Consider the following 14,141-nt stretch of genomic DNA (forward strand, 5'->3'; position numbering starts at 1 on the left):
AGTCCAGAAAGATTTTCTCCCCTCTTTTGGTGCGCTAGTTTCATGGCAGGTTGCCAGCCACAGTTGTGGGAGCTCGGCAGTTAGTTGATAAGACTGCTCGCAGTCCCAAAACAAGCAGAAACTTTTAAAATAAATCTCTGCAGCGTCGCAGCGATACTCCAAGATGTTTAAGGTTCCGCTGTGCCTCCTCCGAAGTCCAAAAAGATGTTTAAATTCGCTAACTTTTGTGTCTGGACGGGAGCTCCGCAACACCACACCTCTCTGCTGCCACACCTCCTGCGACATAGGTTTAAGGTGAGAGGGGAAAGATTTAATAGGAACCTGAGGGGTAATTTTTTTCACAGAATGGGTGGTGAATATATGGAACACGCTGAGGGAGGAGGTAATTGAGGCAGGTACTATCACAGCATGTAAAAGACTTTTGGATAGGAACAAGGTTAGGAAATGTTTAGAGGGATATGGGCCAAATGCAAGCAGGTGGGACTAGCATAGATGGGGCAACTTGGTTGGCATGGGAAAGTTGGGCTGAAGGGCCTGTTTTGCTTGAGGACAATCTCAGTGGGTTGAGCAGCATCTGTGGAGGCTGAGCAATGACCAGAGGTTTTGGGGATGCCACCATTGACTCCATCTACACTTCACGCTGCCTCGGAGAAGCAGCTAATATAACTAAAGACTTGTCCCACCCCAGTAATTTCTTCTTCTCTCCACTCCCGTCCGGCAAGAGGTACAGAAGGTACACCACCAGACTCAGGAATAGCTTCTTCCCCTCTGTCATCAGGCTTCTGAATGGTCCTTCCATAAGCTAGGGTATTGTCCGATTCACCTCTACCCCATTGCGGACATTGGACATTGCCTCTGGTACTGATGCGCTACAATGCTGAGAACTATATTGTGCACTCTGTTTCTTCCCTTTTGCTCCCCCTATTGTATTTGAGTTTGACCTGATTGTATTTATGCATGGTATTATCTGATCTGTTTGGATAACATGCAAAACAATGCTTTTCACTATATCTCAATAATAATAATAATAATATTAACAATGCCTGAACCTAAATGTGTTAATGTTCAGGTAATGTACAGGTTTTCACACAGAGAGCGGTGAATCTGTGGAATTCTCTGCCACAGGAGGTAGTTGAGGCCAGTTCATTGGCTATATTTAAGAGGGAGTTAGATGTGGCCCTTGTGGCTAAAGGGATCAGGGGGTATGGAGAGAAGGCAGGTACAGGATACTGAGTTGGATGATCAGCCATGATCATATTGAATGGCGGTGCAGGCTTGAAGGGCAGAATGGCCTACTCCTGCACCTATTTTCTATGTTTCTATGTTTCTATGTCCTCTCGATCTATGTTACCTAATTTAATACCCTAATCCCTGAGGTTGGTTATTAATACAAACACAACAGCAGTAGACATCTTAGTTGGCATGGCCAATTGGGCCAAAGTGCCTGTTCCCATGCTGCATGCCTCTAAACGCCCTTCAAAGGGTCAAGGATGAATGCTACCAAGGTACCAGCAGAGACTTGGGTTTGACTACGGGTGCTTGTCTGTATGGATTTTGCATGTTCTCCTCGTGACCCGCAGGGTTTTCTCCAGGTTCTCCGTTTTCCTCCCTTCCACTCCAAAGAAGTACAGGTTTGTGCGTTAGTGGCTTGATATAATTGTAACTTGTGTGTAGGCTAGTATAGGTGTGCGGGGATCGCTGGTTGGCGCAGACTGAATGGGCCGAAGGGCCTGTTTCCGTGCTGTATCTCCAAATTGAGGCTAGTATAGGTGTGCGGGGATCCCTGGTTGGCGCGGACTGAATGGGCCGAAGGGCCTGTTTCCATGCTGTATCTCCAAACTGAACTAAATTGAAGGATTGAATGTGGGCGTCTGGCGCTGTGAGGCAGCAGCTGTACCTGCTGCACCACTGCACCAGTAGCTTTTCTAGACATATACAGGAAGAAACTGCAGATGCTGGTTTACACCGAAGAAAATGCTGGAGTCTCACAGCAGGTCAGGCAGCATCTCTGGAGAAAAGAAATGTGTGACATTCCTTGTTGAGATATCTTTTCTAGGTACGGTAGATCTGTTGTATCAGGATGTCGAGTAGAAGGTTGTAAATTCAATCATAAAATCATTAAAAACCAACGCAGCAGGAAGCACTCGGAGTGATGCACTATTCAATTAATTGGCAGGCACACATAGTGAGGCTTTCAAAATCCGCTTTACACAAGAAATAACATATTTGATAGTTTGGTACAGGCCTGCTTACATTGCCCCAGGCTGGGACAATGTTTGCACTGTATCCTCTTTGCCTTTGCAATGAGATGGAGAAAAGTGGAAACTTAGAAATGGAAATATTCTCAAACACAGAACAGGGTGTGCACATACGCTCCAGTGCGAACACACAACCCACCCGTCACAGTCTGCCTGCACCCTCTCTCCAGTGCCCGCACTGGCCCTCTCTCTGTCTGTCTGTCTCTTTCTCTCTGCAAGAAATTGTAGAGATTGTGGACACAGCCCAGACCATCTCACAAACCAACCTCCCTTCCGCTGACTCCATTTACACCTCACGCTGCCTCAACTAGGCCACCAGCATAATCAAGAATTAGTCGCAGTCGCACACTGGCCACTCCCTCTTCACCCCTCTCCCATCGGGTAAGAGGTACAGAAGTGTGAAAAAGGCATACTGTACTTCCAGATTAAGTGATAGTCTCTTCCCAGCTGTTATCAGGCAACTGAACCATCCTACCACAACTAGAGAGCAGTCCTGAACTACTATCTGCCTTATTTGGAGACCCTTGGACTATCTTCAGTTCAGTTCACACATGTACGGAGGTACAGGAAGAAGCTTTTGTTGCCTGCTAACCAGCCAGTGGAAAAACAATACATGATTACAATCGAGCCATTCAGATAAGGGAATAATGGTTAATGCAAGTTAAAGCCAGTAAAGTCTGATCAAAGATAGTCCGAGAGTCACCAATGAGGTAGCTTTTCACTGTACCTCGGTAAACGTGGCAATAAACTAAACTAAACTAAGTGCGGCACTGTGGCGCAGCAGTAGAGTTCCTGCCTTACAGCGCCAGTGACCCAGGTTCGATCCTGACTACGGGTGTCGTCTGTACAGAGTTTGTACGTTCCCCCTTTGACCACGTGCGTTTTCTACGGGTGCTTAGGTTTCCTCCCACATTCCAACAATGTGCAGGTTTGTAGGTTAATTGTAAATTGTCCCTAGTGTGTTGGATAGTGTTAGTGTCGAGTTAGTGTAGATCGATGGCCAGCGTGGACTCAGTGGGTCAAAGGGCCTGTTTCCATGTTGAAGTCTAAAGACATGCAGGTTTGTAGGTTAATTGGCTTCGGTAAAATTGTCCCTAGTAAGTAGAATAGCGTTAGTGTATAGAGTGATAGTTGTTCGGCGCAGACTCGGTGGGCCGAAGGGCCTGTTTCCACGCTGTATCTCTAAAGTCTAAATGTTAAAAGAAAAACCAGGTAGACTTACTACACTGCTAATGAACTGGCTATTAATAGAAGTGGGTGATACATGCCATGTCAGATGGTACAGCTGAGAACAAACATCAGAGCAGAGAATGATCAATGCATAATTGTCAATGCCTGACACTCTGTATTAATTTAATGAACTGCCGGTTTTGTGGTTAATTAAGGTCACAATCTCGCGTACACATGCAGATAAATAATAAACCCCCTGGAGTAATTAAATAAAAATGAACATGTTGGTAGTTAGATCCAACTTCAATGAAGCTGAAACCACTGTATTCAGATCAAACAAACTCTATCCTCTCAGATTAACAGACACAAGATGATTCCTGGTGAAATAAGTTTAGGAAATAAAAACGGCATATCAATTACAACCAATTTGTAAAATTGAAGTGCTGGATATATTTCAGTTAGAGTCACAGAGTCATATAGTCACCGTTATAGAGTCACAGAGTCATACAGTGTGGAAACAGGCCCTTCAGTCCAAATTGCCCACACCAACCAACATGTCCCATCTACACTGGTCCCACTTACCTGCATTTGGCCCACATCCCTCTAAGCCTGTCCCATCCGTGAACCTGTCTAAATGTTTTTTAAACGTTGTGATAGTACCTGCAAGTGCCCAGGTAATAGTCTTAGAGCACGGAAACAGGCCCTTCAGCCCAAACTGGCAATGCTGATCAAGATACCCCACCTATGTTAGTCCAATTGGCCCGTATTTGGCCCATATTCCTCCAAACCTTTCCCATCTATGCTCTTATCCAAGAGTCCTTTAGATGCTGTTATAATACCTGCCTCATCTACCTCCTCTGGCAGCTCATTCCATACACCCATCACCCTCAGAGTGAAAAGGTTGCCCCTCAGATTCCTATTAAATCTTTCCCCTCTCACCTTAAACCTATGGGTAAAAGACTTTGTGTAGCTCCCCTATCTATTCCCATCATGATGTTATGCATGTAATTTATACTCTACGCTTTCCCCTAATGATTTAATTCACTCGGTAAACATGACAATAATGAACCCAAACCAATATGAAGTAACTTCTGAAATATTTACAATATTTGTGGGTGGCACGGTGGCGCAGCGGTAGAGTTGCTGCCTCACAGCGCCAGAGTCCCGGGTTCGATCCTGACTACAGGTGCTGTCTGTACGGAGTTTGTACGTTTTCCCTGTGACCTGCGTGGGTGTGCTCCGGGTGCTCCGGTCTCCTCCCACACTCCAAATACGTACAGGTTTGTCAGTTAATTGGCTTAGTAAAATTGCAAATTGACCCTATAGTGTGTGTGTGGGATAGTATTAGGCCGATAGTACCAGGCCAATCGCTGTTTGGCACGGACTCGGTGGGCCGAAGGGCCTGTTTCCGTACTGTAACTCTAAAATAAAAAAACTAAACTAAACTGAACTAAACTTCCTCTGGCAGCTCGTTCCATATACCTGCCGCCCTGGTGTGAAAGTTGTCCCTCAGGTTCCTATTAAATCTTTCCCATACCACCCTAAAAAGATGTCCTCTGGTTCATGATTCCCCTACTCTGGGTAAAAGAGTGTGCATGCATCTTCTGTATTCCCATCATGATGTGAGGCATGTAATTTGTACTCCGTGCTTTCCCCTATTGATTTTATTCATTCGGCACACATGACAATAATAAACCCTAACCAACATGAAGTAATTTCTGAATTATATACAACATTTGACCAGGACTGTGAAACTGCCCTAATTTTCAGTCTTTAGTTTATAATGAGAGGATTTGTTCCGGATTTAGCCAGGGATCGGATAGAAATCTCTCAAGACGGAAACAAACCCCCTGAGTTAAAAGTTTGGCGCTGAAGCAAGATTGATTTCTGCGACAAGGATCCTCTGACTAATCAAATTATAGCAGGATCACTCAAATACCCTTGCATTTGTTCATTAAGTCATTGGTCAATCCTTTCTTCTCTCCTCTCAGATAATAAATACACTGCTGAAAGGATAATGACCTTAAAACCCCTAAGTATTCTTTGCATATTGTCATGCTTCAACTTATTACCATCAACTTTCGTTATTGGAATTGGTTTATTATTGTCACAGGTACAGTGAAAAGCTTTTCTTTGCATGCTGCCCACTTAAAAAGGACTTAACGTCCAGGTTCAGGAACAGCTTGTTCCCATCAGGCTGTTGAACACAACTAAACTTGTACAAGACATTGGTGAAGCATACTTTAGAGCGTAGTGTTCAGTTTTGGTCAGCCCGTTATAGGAAAGGTGGTGTCAAGCTGGAAAGGGCACAAAGAAGATTTACGAGGATGTTGCCAGGAATCGAGGGCACGAGCTATAGGGAGAGGTTGAGCGGGCTAGGACTTTATTCCCGAGGAATGCAGGAGGATGAGGGGTGATCTTATAGAGACGTGCAAGATCATCAGAGGAATAGATCGGGTAAATGCACAGAGTCTTTTACCCAGAGTAGGGGAATCAAGGAACAGAAGACAATGGTTTAAGGTGAAGGGGGAATAATTTAATAGGATCCCGAGGGTTAATGTTTTTACACAGAGGGTGGTAGGTATATGGAATGAGGTACCAGAGGAGATAGTTGAGGCAGGTACTATCACAATGTTTAAGAAACATTTAGACAGGTACATGGATAGGATGATTAGAGGCATTATGGACCAAACGCATGCAAGTGGGACTAGTGTAGATGGGGCATGTTGGTCGATGTGGGCAAGTTGGGCTGAAGGGCCTGTTTCAACACTGTATGACTATGACTCTCTCTGACTCTAAAACTCTGAGCTATGAATTAGTTTGCACTAGGGAATTTGGGTATTGTTGTGTTTTTGGCACAATATAGCTTTTTTTATTTATCAATCTTTTTAATTGTTTGCTTATTATACTATCTATTGAGTAATGTGTTTATAAACCTGTTGTGCTGATGCAAGTAAGAATTTTATTGTTACAATAAAAAACTCATCTCTTGAATCAAATCGTACTATACATGAGGACCATCAAGCCATACAAAGTACATCAGGTAATGTAAAGAGGAAAATACCAGAGTGCAGAATATATATTTACAGCATTTTAGTGTTACAGTTACAGCGAAAATGTCCAGTCTGCAATGAGGTAGGTTGGGAGATCGGGACTACATCCTAGCATATGGGAGGACCATTCAACAGTCTGATAACAGTAGGAAAGAAGCTGTTCCTGAATCTGGCGGTGCGTGCTTTCAAGTCTCTATATCTTCTGCCGGACGGGAGCAGGGAGAAGAGGGAATGACCAGGGTGTGAGTGGTCCTTGATTATGTTGGCTGCTTTCCAGAGGCAGTGTGAAATGTAGTTGGAGTCGCTGGTGGGGAGTCTGGTCTGTGTGATGGACTGGGCTACATCCCTAACTCTCTGCAATTCCATGCTGTTTTGGGCAGAGCAGTTGACAAACCAAGCCGTGATGCACCTGATAGGATGTTTTCTGTAGAAGTTAGTAAGAGTGGTTGGAGAAATACCAAAATTCTTTCAAAGGTCCTCTGAAGAAGTAGAGGTATTGTGTGGTTTCTTGGCTGTGGTTTCAATATGATTGGTCCAAGACAACCAGGACAAAGTGTTGTCGATATTTTGGCCGTGGAACTTGAAGCGTTCATCTCTACTTTCCAACCTCCCTTCCATTGATTCCATATAAACTTCACGCTGCTGCAGCAAGGCCACCAGCATAATCAAGGACCAGTCTCACCCCCGTCACTCCCTCTTCTCCCTTCTCCCATCAGGCAAGAGATACAAAAGTGTGAAAACACACACCTCCAGATTCAGGGACAGTTTCTGCCCAGCTGTTATCAGGCAACTGAGCCATCCTACCTACAACTAGAGAGCGGTCCTGACTTCCCATCTACTTCATTGGGTACCCTTGGACTATATTTAATCGGATTTTACTGGACTTTGTATTGCACTAAACGTTATACCCTTTATCTTGTATCTGTACACTGTGGACAAATTAATTGAAATCATGTATAGTCTTTCCATTGATCGGATAGCATGCACGAAAAAAGCTTTTCACTGTAACTTCGTACACATGACAATAAACTAAACTAAACCAAATTAAACTAAACAACACTAAACTATACTAAACTAAACTAAACTGATGTTGATTGGGGCCTATACTCCATCATGGAGTCCAGGCACGGAAATCGCCGGGTTAACATACAGCCCTGCCGGGACTGACGGGACACCAGCCTGGAGTCATGGAGCTAGCGCTGCTTCTCCGCGCTGGCTGTAAACCTGGGCTGTTGTTCCCGTAAGTCCAGGCAGGGCTGTAGGTTAACCTGGCGGGACAGGCAGAGTTGAGCTGGATTTAGCGCTGCTTCCCTGCGCTGGCTGTGGGACTGGGGGCACTGCTCCCGTCTGACTCCCGACGTCTTTGGCCACCCCCGGGCATGGGGAGGGGGGGCACGCGGGTGGGGACGGGGATGGTCCAGTGGCGGTGCAGCAGCGATTGCAGTGCCGGAGACCGGGATTGATCTTGGCTGCGGATGAGGTGCAGGTCTATGTCCAGGGCTGCCGAGAGTGTTTTGGCACGTCTCCCTCCTCCAATCACCACGCTCTATCCTCAGTCTCACCCCCCCCCTACTTCCGCCTCTGACCGACACCTCCCTCCTCCAATGATCATGCTGAATCATCATGTCCCGCCCCCATTGCCTGCTGACCGACGTCTCTCTCATCCAATCGGCACCCTCCCTCGATCTGCAGTCCCACCTCCACTGTCTCGCGGAAAGCGGTGATTTCACTGGGTTTTAAAATCCAGATTACAAAAAATGGGGGGATCATCCCCCACCTCTCAAAACAGAGGGGGGATGTGTCCCCCTGGCCCCCCTGGGATTTCTGCCCCAAATGGAGTCATAGAGGCTTACAGCGAAGAAACAGGCCCTTTGGCCCAACTTGCCCACACCGGCCAACATATTCCATCTACACTAGTCCCACCTGCCTGTGTCTGGCCCATATCCCTGTGAACCTGTCCTTTCCAGGTACCTGTCCAAATGTTTCTTAAACGTTGTGATAGTACCTGCCTCAACTACCTCCTCCGGCAGCTCGTTCCATACACCCACCACACTTTGTGTGAAAAACGTACACCTCAGGTTCCTATTCAATCTCTCTCCCCCTCACCTTAAACCAATATCCTCTTGTTCTCGATTAGTCTACCCGATCTATTCCTCTCATGATTTTGGACACCATGCTTCCTGGTCTATAACTATCTCCTTCATCTTCCTGACATTGAGGGAGAAGTTGTTGGCTTGACACCACGTTACAAGGCTCTGTACCTCCGTCCTGCACCCCTTCTCATTCCTGATCCAGCCCACCGCGATGGTGCCATCTGTAAACCTGACACCAAAAATGAGCTGAACTTGGAAATGGAAGCAGTCCGCACTGTTAAGTGGAAATAACTTATCACAATTGTGAGCTTTGAAGCTAGATACAAGATTGTGGTTATTTTAACAGAAAGAGCATTCAGAAAAACTCACACGGCCAAGAAAATAAGTAATAAATAATATCTTACTCAGCAGAGTCTATCATGGTTGTCTCGTTCCATATTACCAATTCCACTTTGAGTACACTAACATGCATAGAGTTCTGCAGTAATATTTCAGGAAAGGTCAGTGAGCTTCAAAACATCTCATTCTGTAAAGGTCATCCAATTAAATTGCAAACACGGCAGAGTTAAGCTGCGAGACGCATGAGATTAAATGTGATTTTTATGGGTCACAGGAGATGTGAGTTGGGAAGGATGGCACCTATATGTACGGCAGAAGGGCTTCTAAATGAGGTGCATCCTTTGTGGTAATGTACTAAGATAAGTAAGGGTGTCAGGGGTTATGGGGAGAAGGCAGAAGAATGAGGTTGAGAGGGAAAGATAGATCAGCCATGATTGAATGGCGTAGATTTGATGGGCCGAATGGCCTAATTCTTCTCCTAGAATTTATGAATTTATTAAGTCCAAAGCTAGAGGCTGGAGACAAAAAAACCCTCCTCACCTGTATCATCCTATTACCTAAGATCGACACAAGGTGCTGGGGTAACTTAATGGGTCAGGCAGCATCTCTGGTGAACATGGATGGGTGACGTTTCGGGCTGGGACCCTTCTTCAGACCGAAAGCAGAGGGGAGGGAACTGGGAGTAACAAAAGGTAAGACAATTACTGAATGCAATCGTCTTTTCCAAGATTAAATCATTTTTTCTGCAATTTGACATCTCTTTGCCTGATTTAATATTATGAAGATAGACACAAAGGGCTGGAGGAACTCAGCGGGTCAGGTATCATCTCTGGATAACATGGGTAGGTGATGTTTCGGGTCGGGACCAGTCATCAGACCAGATGGGGGAAATAAAGCTGGCGGAGAGGAGGGGCAAAAGAAAGTGTGGCAGGTAATAGGTGGACACAGGGAGAGAGTATTGATAGGCAGATGGTTGGACAAAGGCCGGAGATTTAAACATGAATATGTGTGAAACAAAAGGATTGAAGAATTGTGAAGTCAGAGGAAGGAATGTTAATGGAGGGGGAGGGGAAGGGGAGAAATAGGTGAGAGGGGCACACAGTATGGAGGGGGAGAAGGCGGGGGGGGGGGGGTGGGGGGGTGGGGGGGGGGGGGGGGGGGGGTGGGAGAGAAAGGGGAGGGGGAGGGAGGGCTTGATGGAGGTTACCTAAAACTAAAATTGGAGAATTCAACAATCATTCAACAAGGATTAACTACTGTTGAGTGATCAGAGGAAGATAAAACAGTTTCAGCCATAGCTCTTGCCAAGTGTTATAGTACTGTATTGGGACTAATCAGTATTGAAGATATAGAGCATGTTGTATAACAACATTCAGGGATGATCATTTGGGAAAATAACAAGCTATGTTGCCAATTAAAAACCTCCACTGTACCTCCACTGCATTGTACTTTGCTGGTGTCCAAGAACATGGTGTTTTGCTTATGATGGTTAAAATTTAGCCTGTAGGGTATTCTGTTATAGAGTCATAAAGCATGGAAACAGGCCCTTCAGCCCACCTGTCTATGCCAACCAAGTTGACATTCTGGACTGACTTGGGAAGGGAATTGGATGGGCACTGAGGATCACTATGGAGCAAGATCACTAATGAATTTACGAGTTTAGTTTATTGTCATGGATTCATTGGCATTGGCCCACAGAACTGGCATAGGATTAGATTTAAGTTCAGGCTTAGGTTTATTATTGTCATGTATAACTTTGTTTTGCATGCTATCGAATGAAATTAGTTAATACTATACATAAATACAATGTATAGTATTAACTAATTAACAAGTCGAACACAAGTATAACAGGTAGGTTTGGCACGGTGGCACAGTGGTAGAGCTGCTGCCTCATAGCGCAAGAAACCCGGGTTTGATCCTGATTATGGGTGCTGTCTGTGTGGAGTTTGTACGTTCTCCCTGTGACCGTATGGATATTCTTTGGACGCTCCAGTGTCCTCCCACATCTCGAAGAAGTGCAGATTTGCAGGTTGATTGAGTACTGTAAAATTGTGCCTCGTGAGTAGGATGCAAAACTGGGATAACATAGAACTAGTGTAATGGTGATCGATGGTCGGCGTGGGCTGAAGGGCCAGTTTCCACTCTGTGGGCCAAAGGGCTAGTTTCCATTCAGTGGGCCGAAGGGCAAGTTTCCACTCAGTGGGCCGAAGGGCCGGTTTTCACTCAGTGGGCCGAAGGGCAAGTTTCCACTCAGTGGGCCGAAGGGCCAGTTTCCACTCAGTGGGCCGAAGAGCCAGTTTTCACTCAGTGGGCCGAAGGGCCAGTTTTCACTCAGTTTCTCTGAAATATACTAAACTAAGGAGAGAGAGAGATACCAGAGTGAAGAATATAGTTTCTCAGCAATAGAGTGCGACAGTCCAGAGACAACGTTCCATGTCCACAATGAGGTAGGTGTGAGAATCAGATGGTACCCTAGCTAATGGAAGGACCATTCAAAAGCCTGATAACAGAGGGGAAGCCTGAGACTGGTGTTGAGTGCTTTCAAGCTTCTGTATTTTCTTCCCAATGGGAGCAGGGGGAAGACTGAATGACCGGGGTGGGAAAGATCCTTGATTATGTTTGCTGCTTTTCCAAAGCAGCGGGAAGCATAATGGTGGGGAATCAGGGCTACATCTACAACTTTCTGCAACTGCTTGCAGTCTTGGACAGAGCTGTCCCCAAACCAAGCTGTGATACAACCCAACAAGAAAGGTTCTAGTCCCACCAGCCTGCGTTTGGCCCTCTAAACCTATCCTGTCCATGTACCTGTCTAAAGGTTTCTTAATCATTTGGATAGAACCTGCCTCAACTATCTCCTCCGGAAGCTTGTTCCACACACTTACCTGCCTTTGCGTCCCTATAACAGCTTCCTTTTAAATCTTTCCCCTCTCACCTTAAACCTATGATCTGATTCATTAATTTCCCTACTCTGGGCAAAAGACTGTTCATTGGCAACATGCTGGATTTCCTCAGTCTTGAAAGGTTGAATGGATTCTAGTTTAGTTTAGTTTTGAGATACAGTGGGGAAACAGGCCCTTCAGAAGGTAGTTGAGGCCAGTTCATTGGCCATATTTAAGAGGGAGTTAGATGTGGCCCTTGTGGCTAAAGGGATCAGGGGGTATGGAGAGAAGGCAGGTACGGGATACTGAGTTGGATGATCAGCCAATGGCGGTGCAGGCTCGAAGGGCCGAATGGCCTACTCCTGCCCTATTTTCTATGTTTCTATGTTTCTATGTTTCTATGCATCTGCAGAGGTCAATAAGAGTTGTTGGAGACTTGCCGAATATCCTCCAGGGGCTGAATGGATAATTTCTGTGGGCTTAACAAACTGTATCATTCTAAAAGGCAGTGGTAACAACCTTCATTATTCTGCGATAGACACAAAATGCTGGAGTAACTCAGGGCGAAAGGCAGCATATTTGGAGAGAAGGAGCAGGACCCTAGTTCTTATCCTGGGAGGGAGTAAAACTATGTACCTGTACAACCCATTAACGTTTTTAAGATGCATTGGATTAAATTATCATATTTAAAACTCTCATAGTTAATTTAACTGTGTCCAATAATGCGGACATTGCTTTAACAGTTGGAATCAATTACCTTCTCAGGTTTAAAGTTCATGCCATTTGCCCTGCTTGTCATCTGCCTCTGACAAGTCTGGGATTCTCATTTGGGTCATTTAGTTTAGTGGAGTTTAGTTTATTGTCACGTGTACCGAGGTACAATGAAAAGCCAGTCAGCGGAAAGACAATACATGATTACAATTGAGCCAGACCGAAGCACCCGGAGAAAACCCACGCAGTTGAGACAGTTACAATTGAGCCAGATGACAGGCAGCATCTCTGGAAGAAGGAATGGGTGATGTTTCGGGTCGAGACCCTTCCTCAGACTGATGTCAGGCCCTGACATCAGTGTGAAGAAGGGTCTCGACCCGAAACGTCACCCATTCCTTCTCTCCAGAGATGCTGCCTGTCCCGCTGAGTTACTCCAGCATTTTGTGTCTACCTTCGATTTAAACCACCATTTGAAGTTCTTTCTTACACATTACAATCGAGCCATTCATAGTATGCAGATACATGATAAAGGTAATAATGTGAATAACATTTAGTACAAGATAAAGTCCGATCATGGATAGTCCGAGGGTCTCCAATGCAGTAGATAGTAGTTCATGATTGCTCTCTAGTTGTTGTAGAATGCTTCAGTTGCCTGATAACAGCTGGGAAAAGACTGTCCCTGAATGTGTTTCACACTTCTGTACCCTTTGCCCAAAGAGAGAGCAGCAATCAGTATCTGTCTTGTAATTTTTAGTTCACCATTTTAATTGGCAATGGGAATTAAAAATGGATTTTTAAACATCTGAATTGTCAAAGATACTTCACTTGTTCCATTAATAAATAACAAGATTATTTTCAGTTATGATAATATAAAATCCAGCGTGTATAACATCAGCTACTGGTGCAGAGAGACGTCTACTGGCTGTGGCAACATGAATGGGAGTGGATGTGGAGAGGATGTTCCCACTACTGGGAGAGTCTAGAACCAGCGGGCAACAGCTTCAGAATGAAAGGATGTACCTTTAGTAAGGAGAAGAGGAGGAATTTATTCTGCCAGAGGGTGATGAATCTGTAGAATTCATTACCACACACACTGTGGAGGCCGTCATTGGAAATGTTTTCATTTTCCTTTAATTTCCCTCTAAATTAATTTCTTCCACAGAATTTGGCGTTGTCAGCAGAGATTGATAGAGTCTTGATTAGTAAGGGTGTTAAAGGTTACGGGGAGAAGGCAGGAGAATGGCGTTGAGAGGGAAAGATAGATCAGTCATGATTGATTGACGGAGTAGATTCGATGGACCAAATACCCTAATTTGGCCCCAATGGGCATGAATTATGAACCTTCAATACAATTAGGGCAGCACAGTGGTGCAGCGGTAGAGTTGCTGCCTTACAGCACCAAAGACCTGGTTTCAATCCTGACTACGGGTGCTGTCTGTACAGAGTTTGTATGTTCTACCCGTGACTGCGTGCGTTTTCCCCGGGTGCTCCAGTTCCCTCTCACACTCCAAAGATGTACAGGTTTGTAAGTTATTATTTGGCATTGACATAATTGTGAATTATCCCTACAATACGATACGATAGAACTTTATTTATCCCAGGAGAGGAATTGCCAACAGTCATAAAAATACATAAACA

The sequence above is a fragment of the Amblyraja radiata genome, chromosome 4 (assembly GCF_010909765.2).
Source record: "Amblyraja radiata isolate CabotCenter1 chromosome 4, sAmbRad1.1.pri, whole genome shotgun sequence".
In the NCBI taxonomy this organism is placed as follows: Eukaryota; Metazoa; Chordata; class Chondrichthyes; order Rajiformes; family Rajidae; genus Amblyraja; species Amblyraja radiata.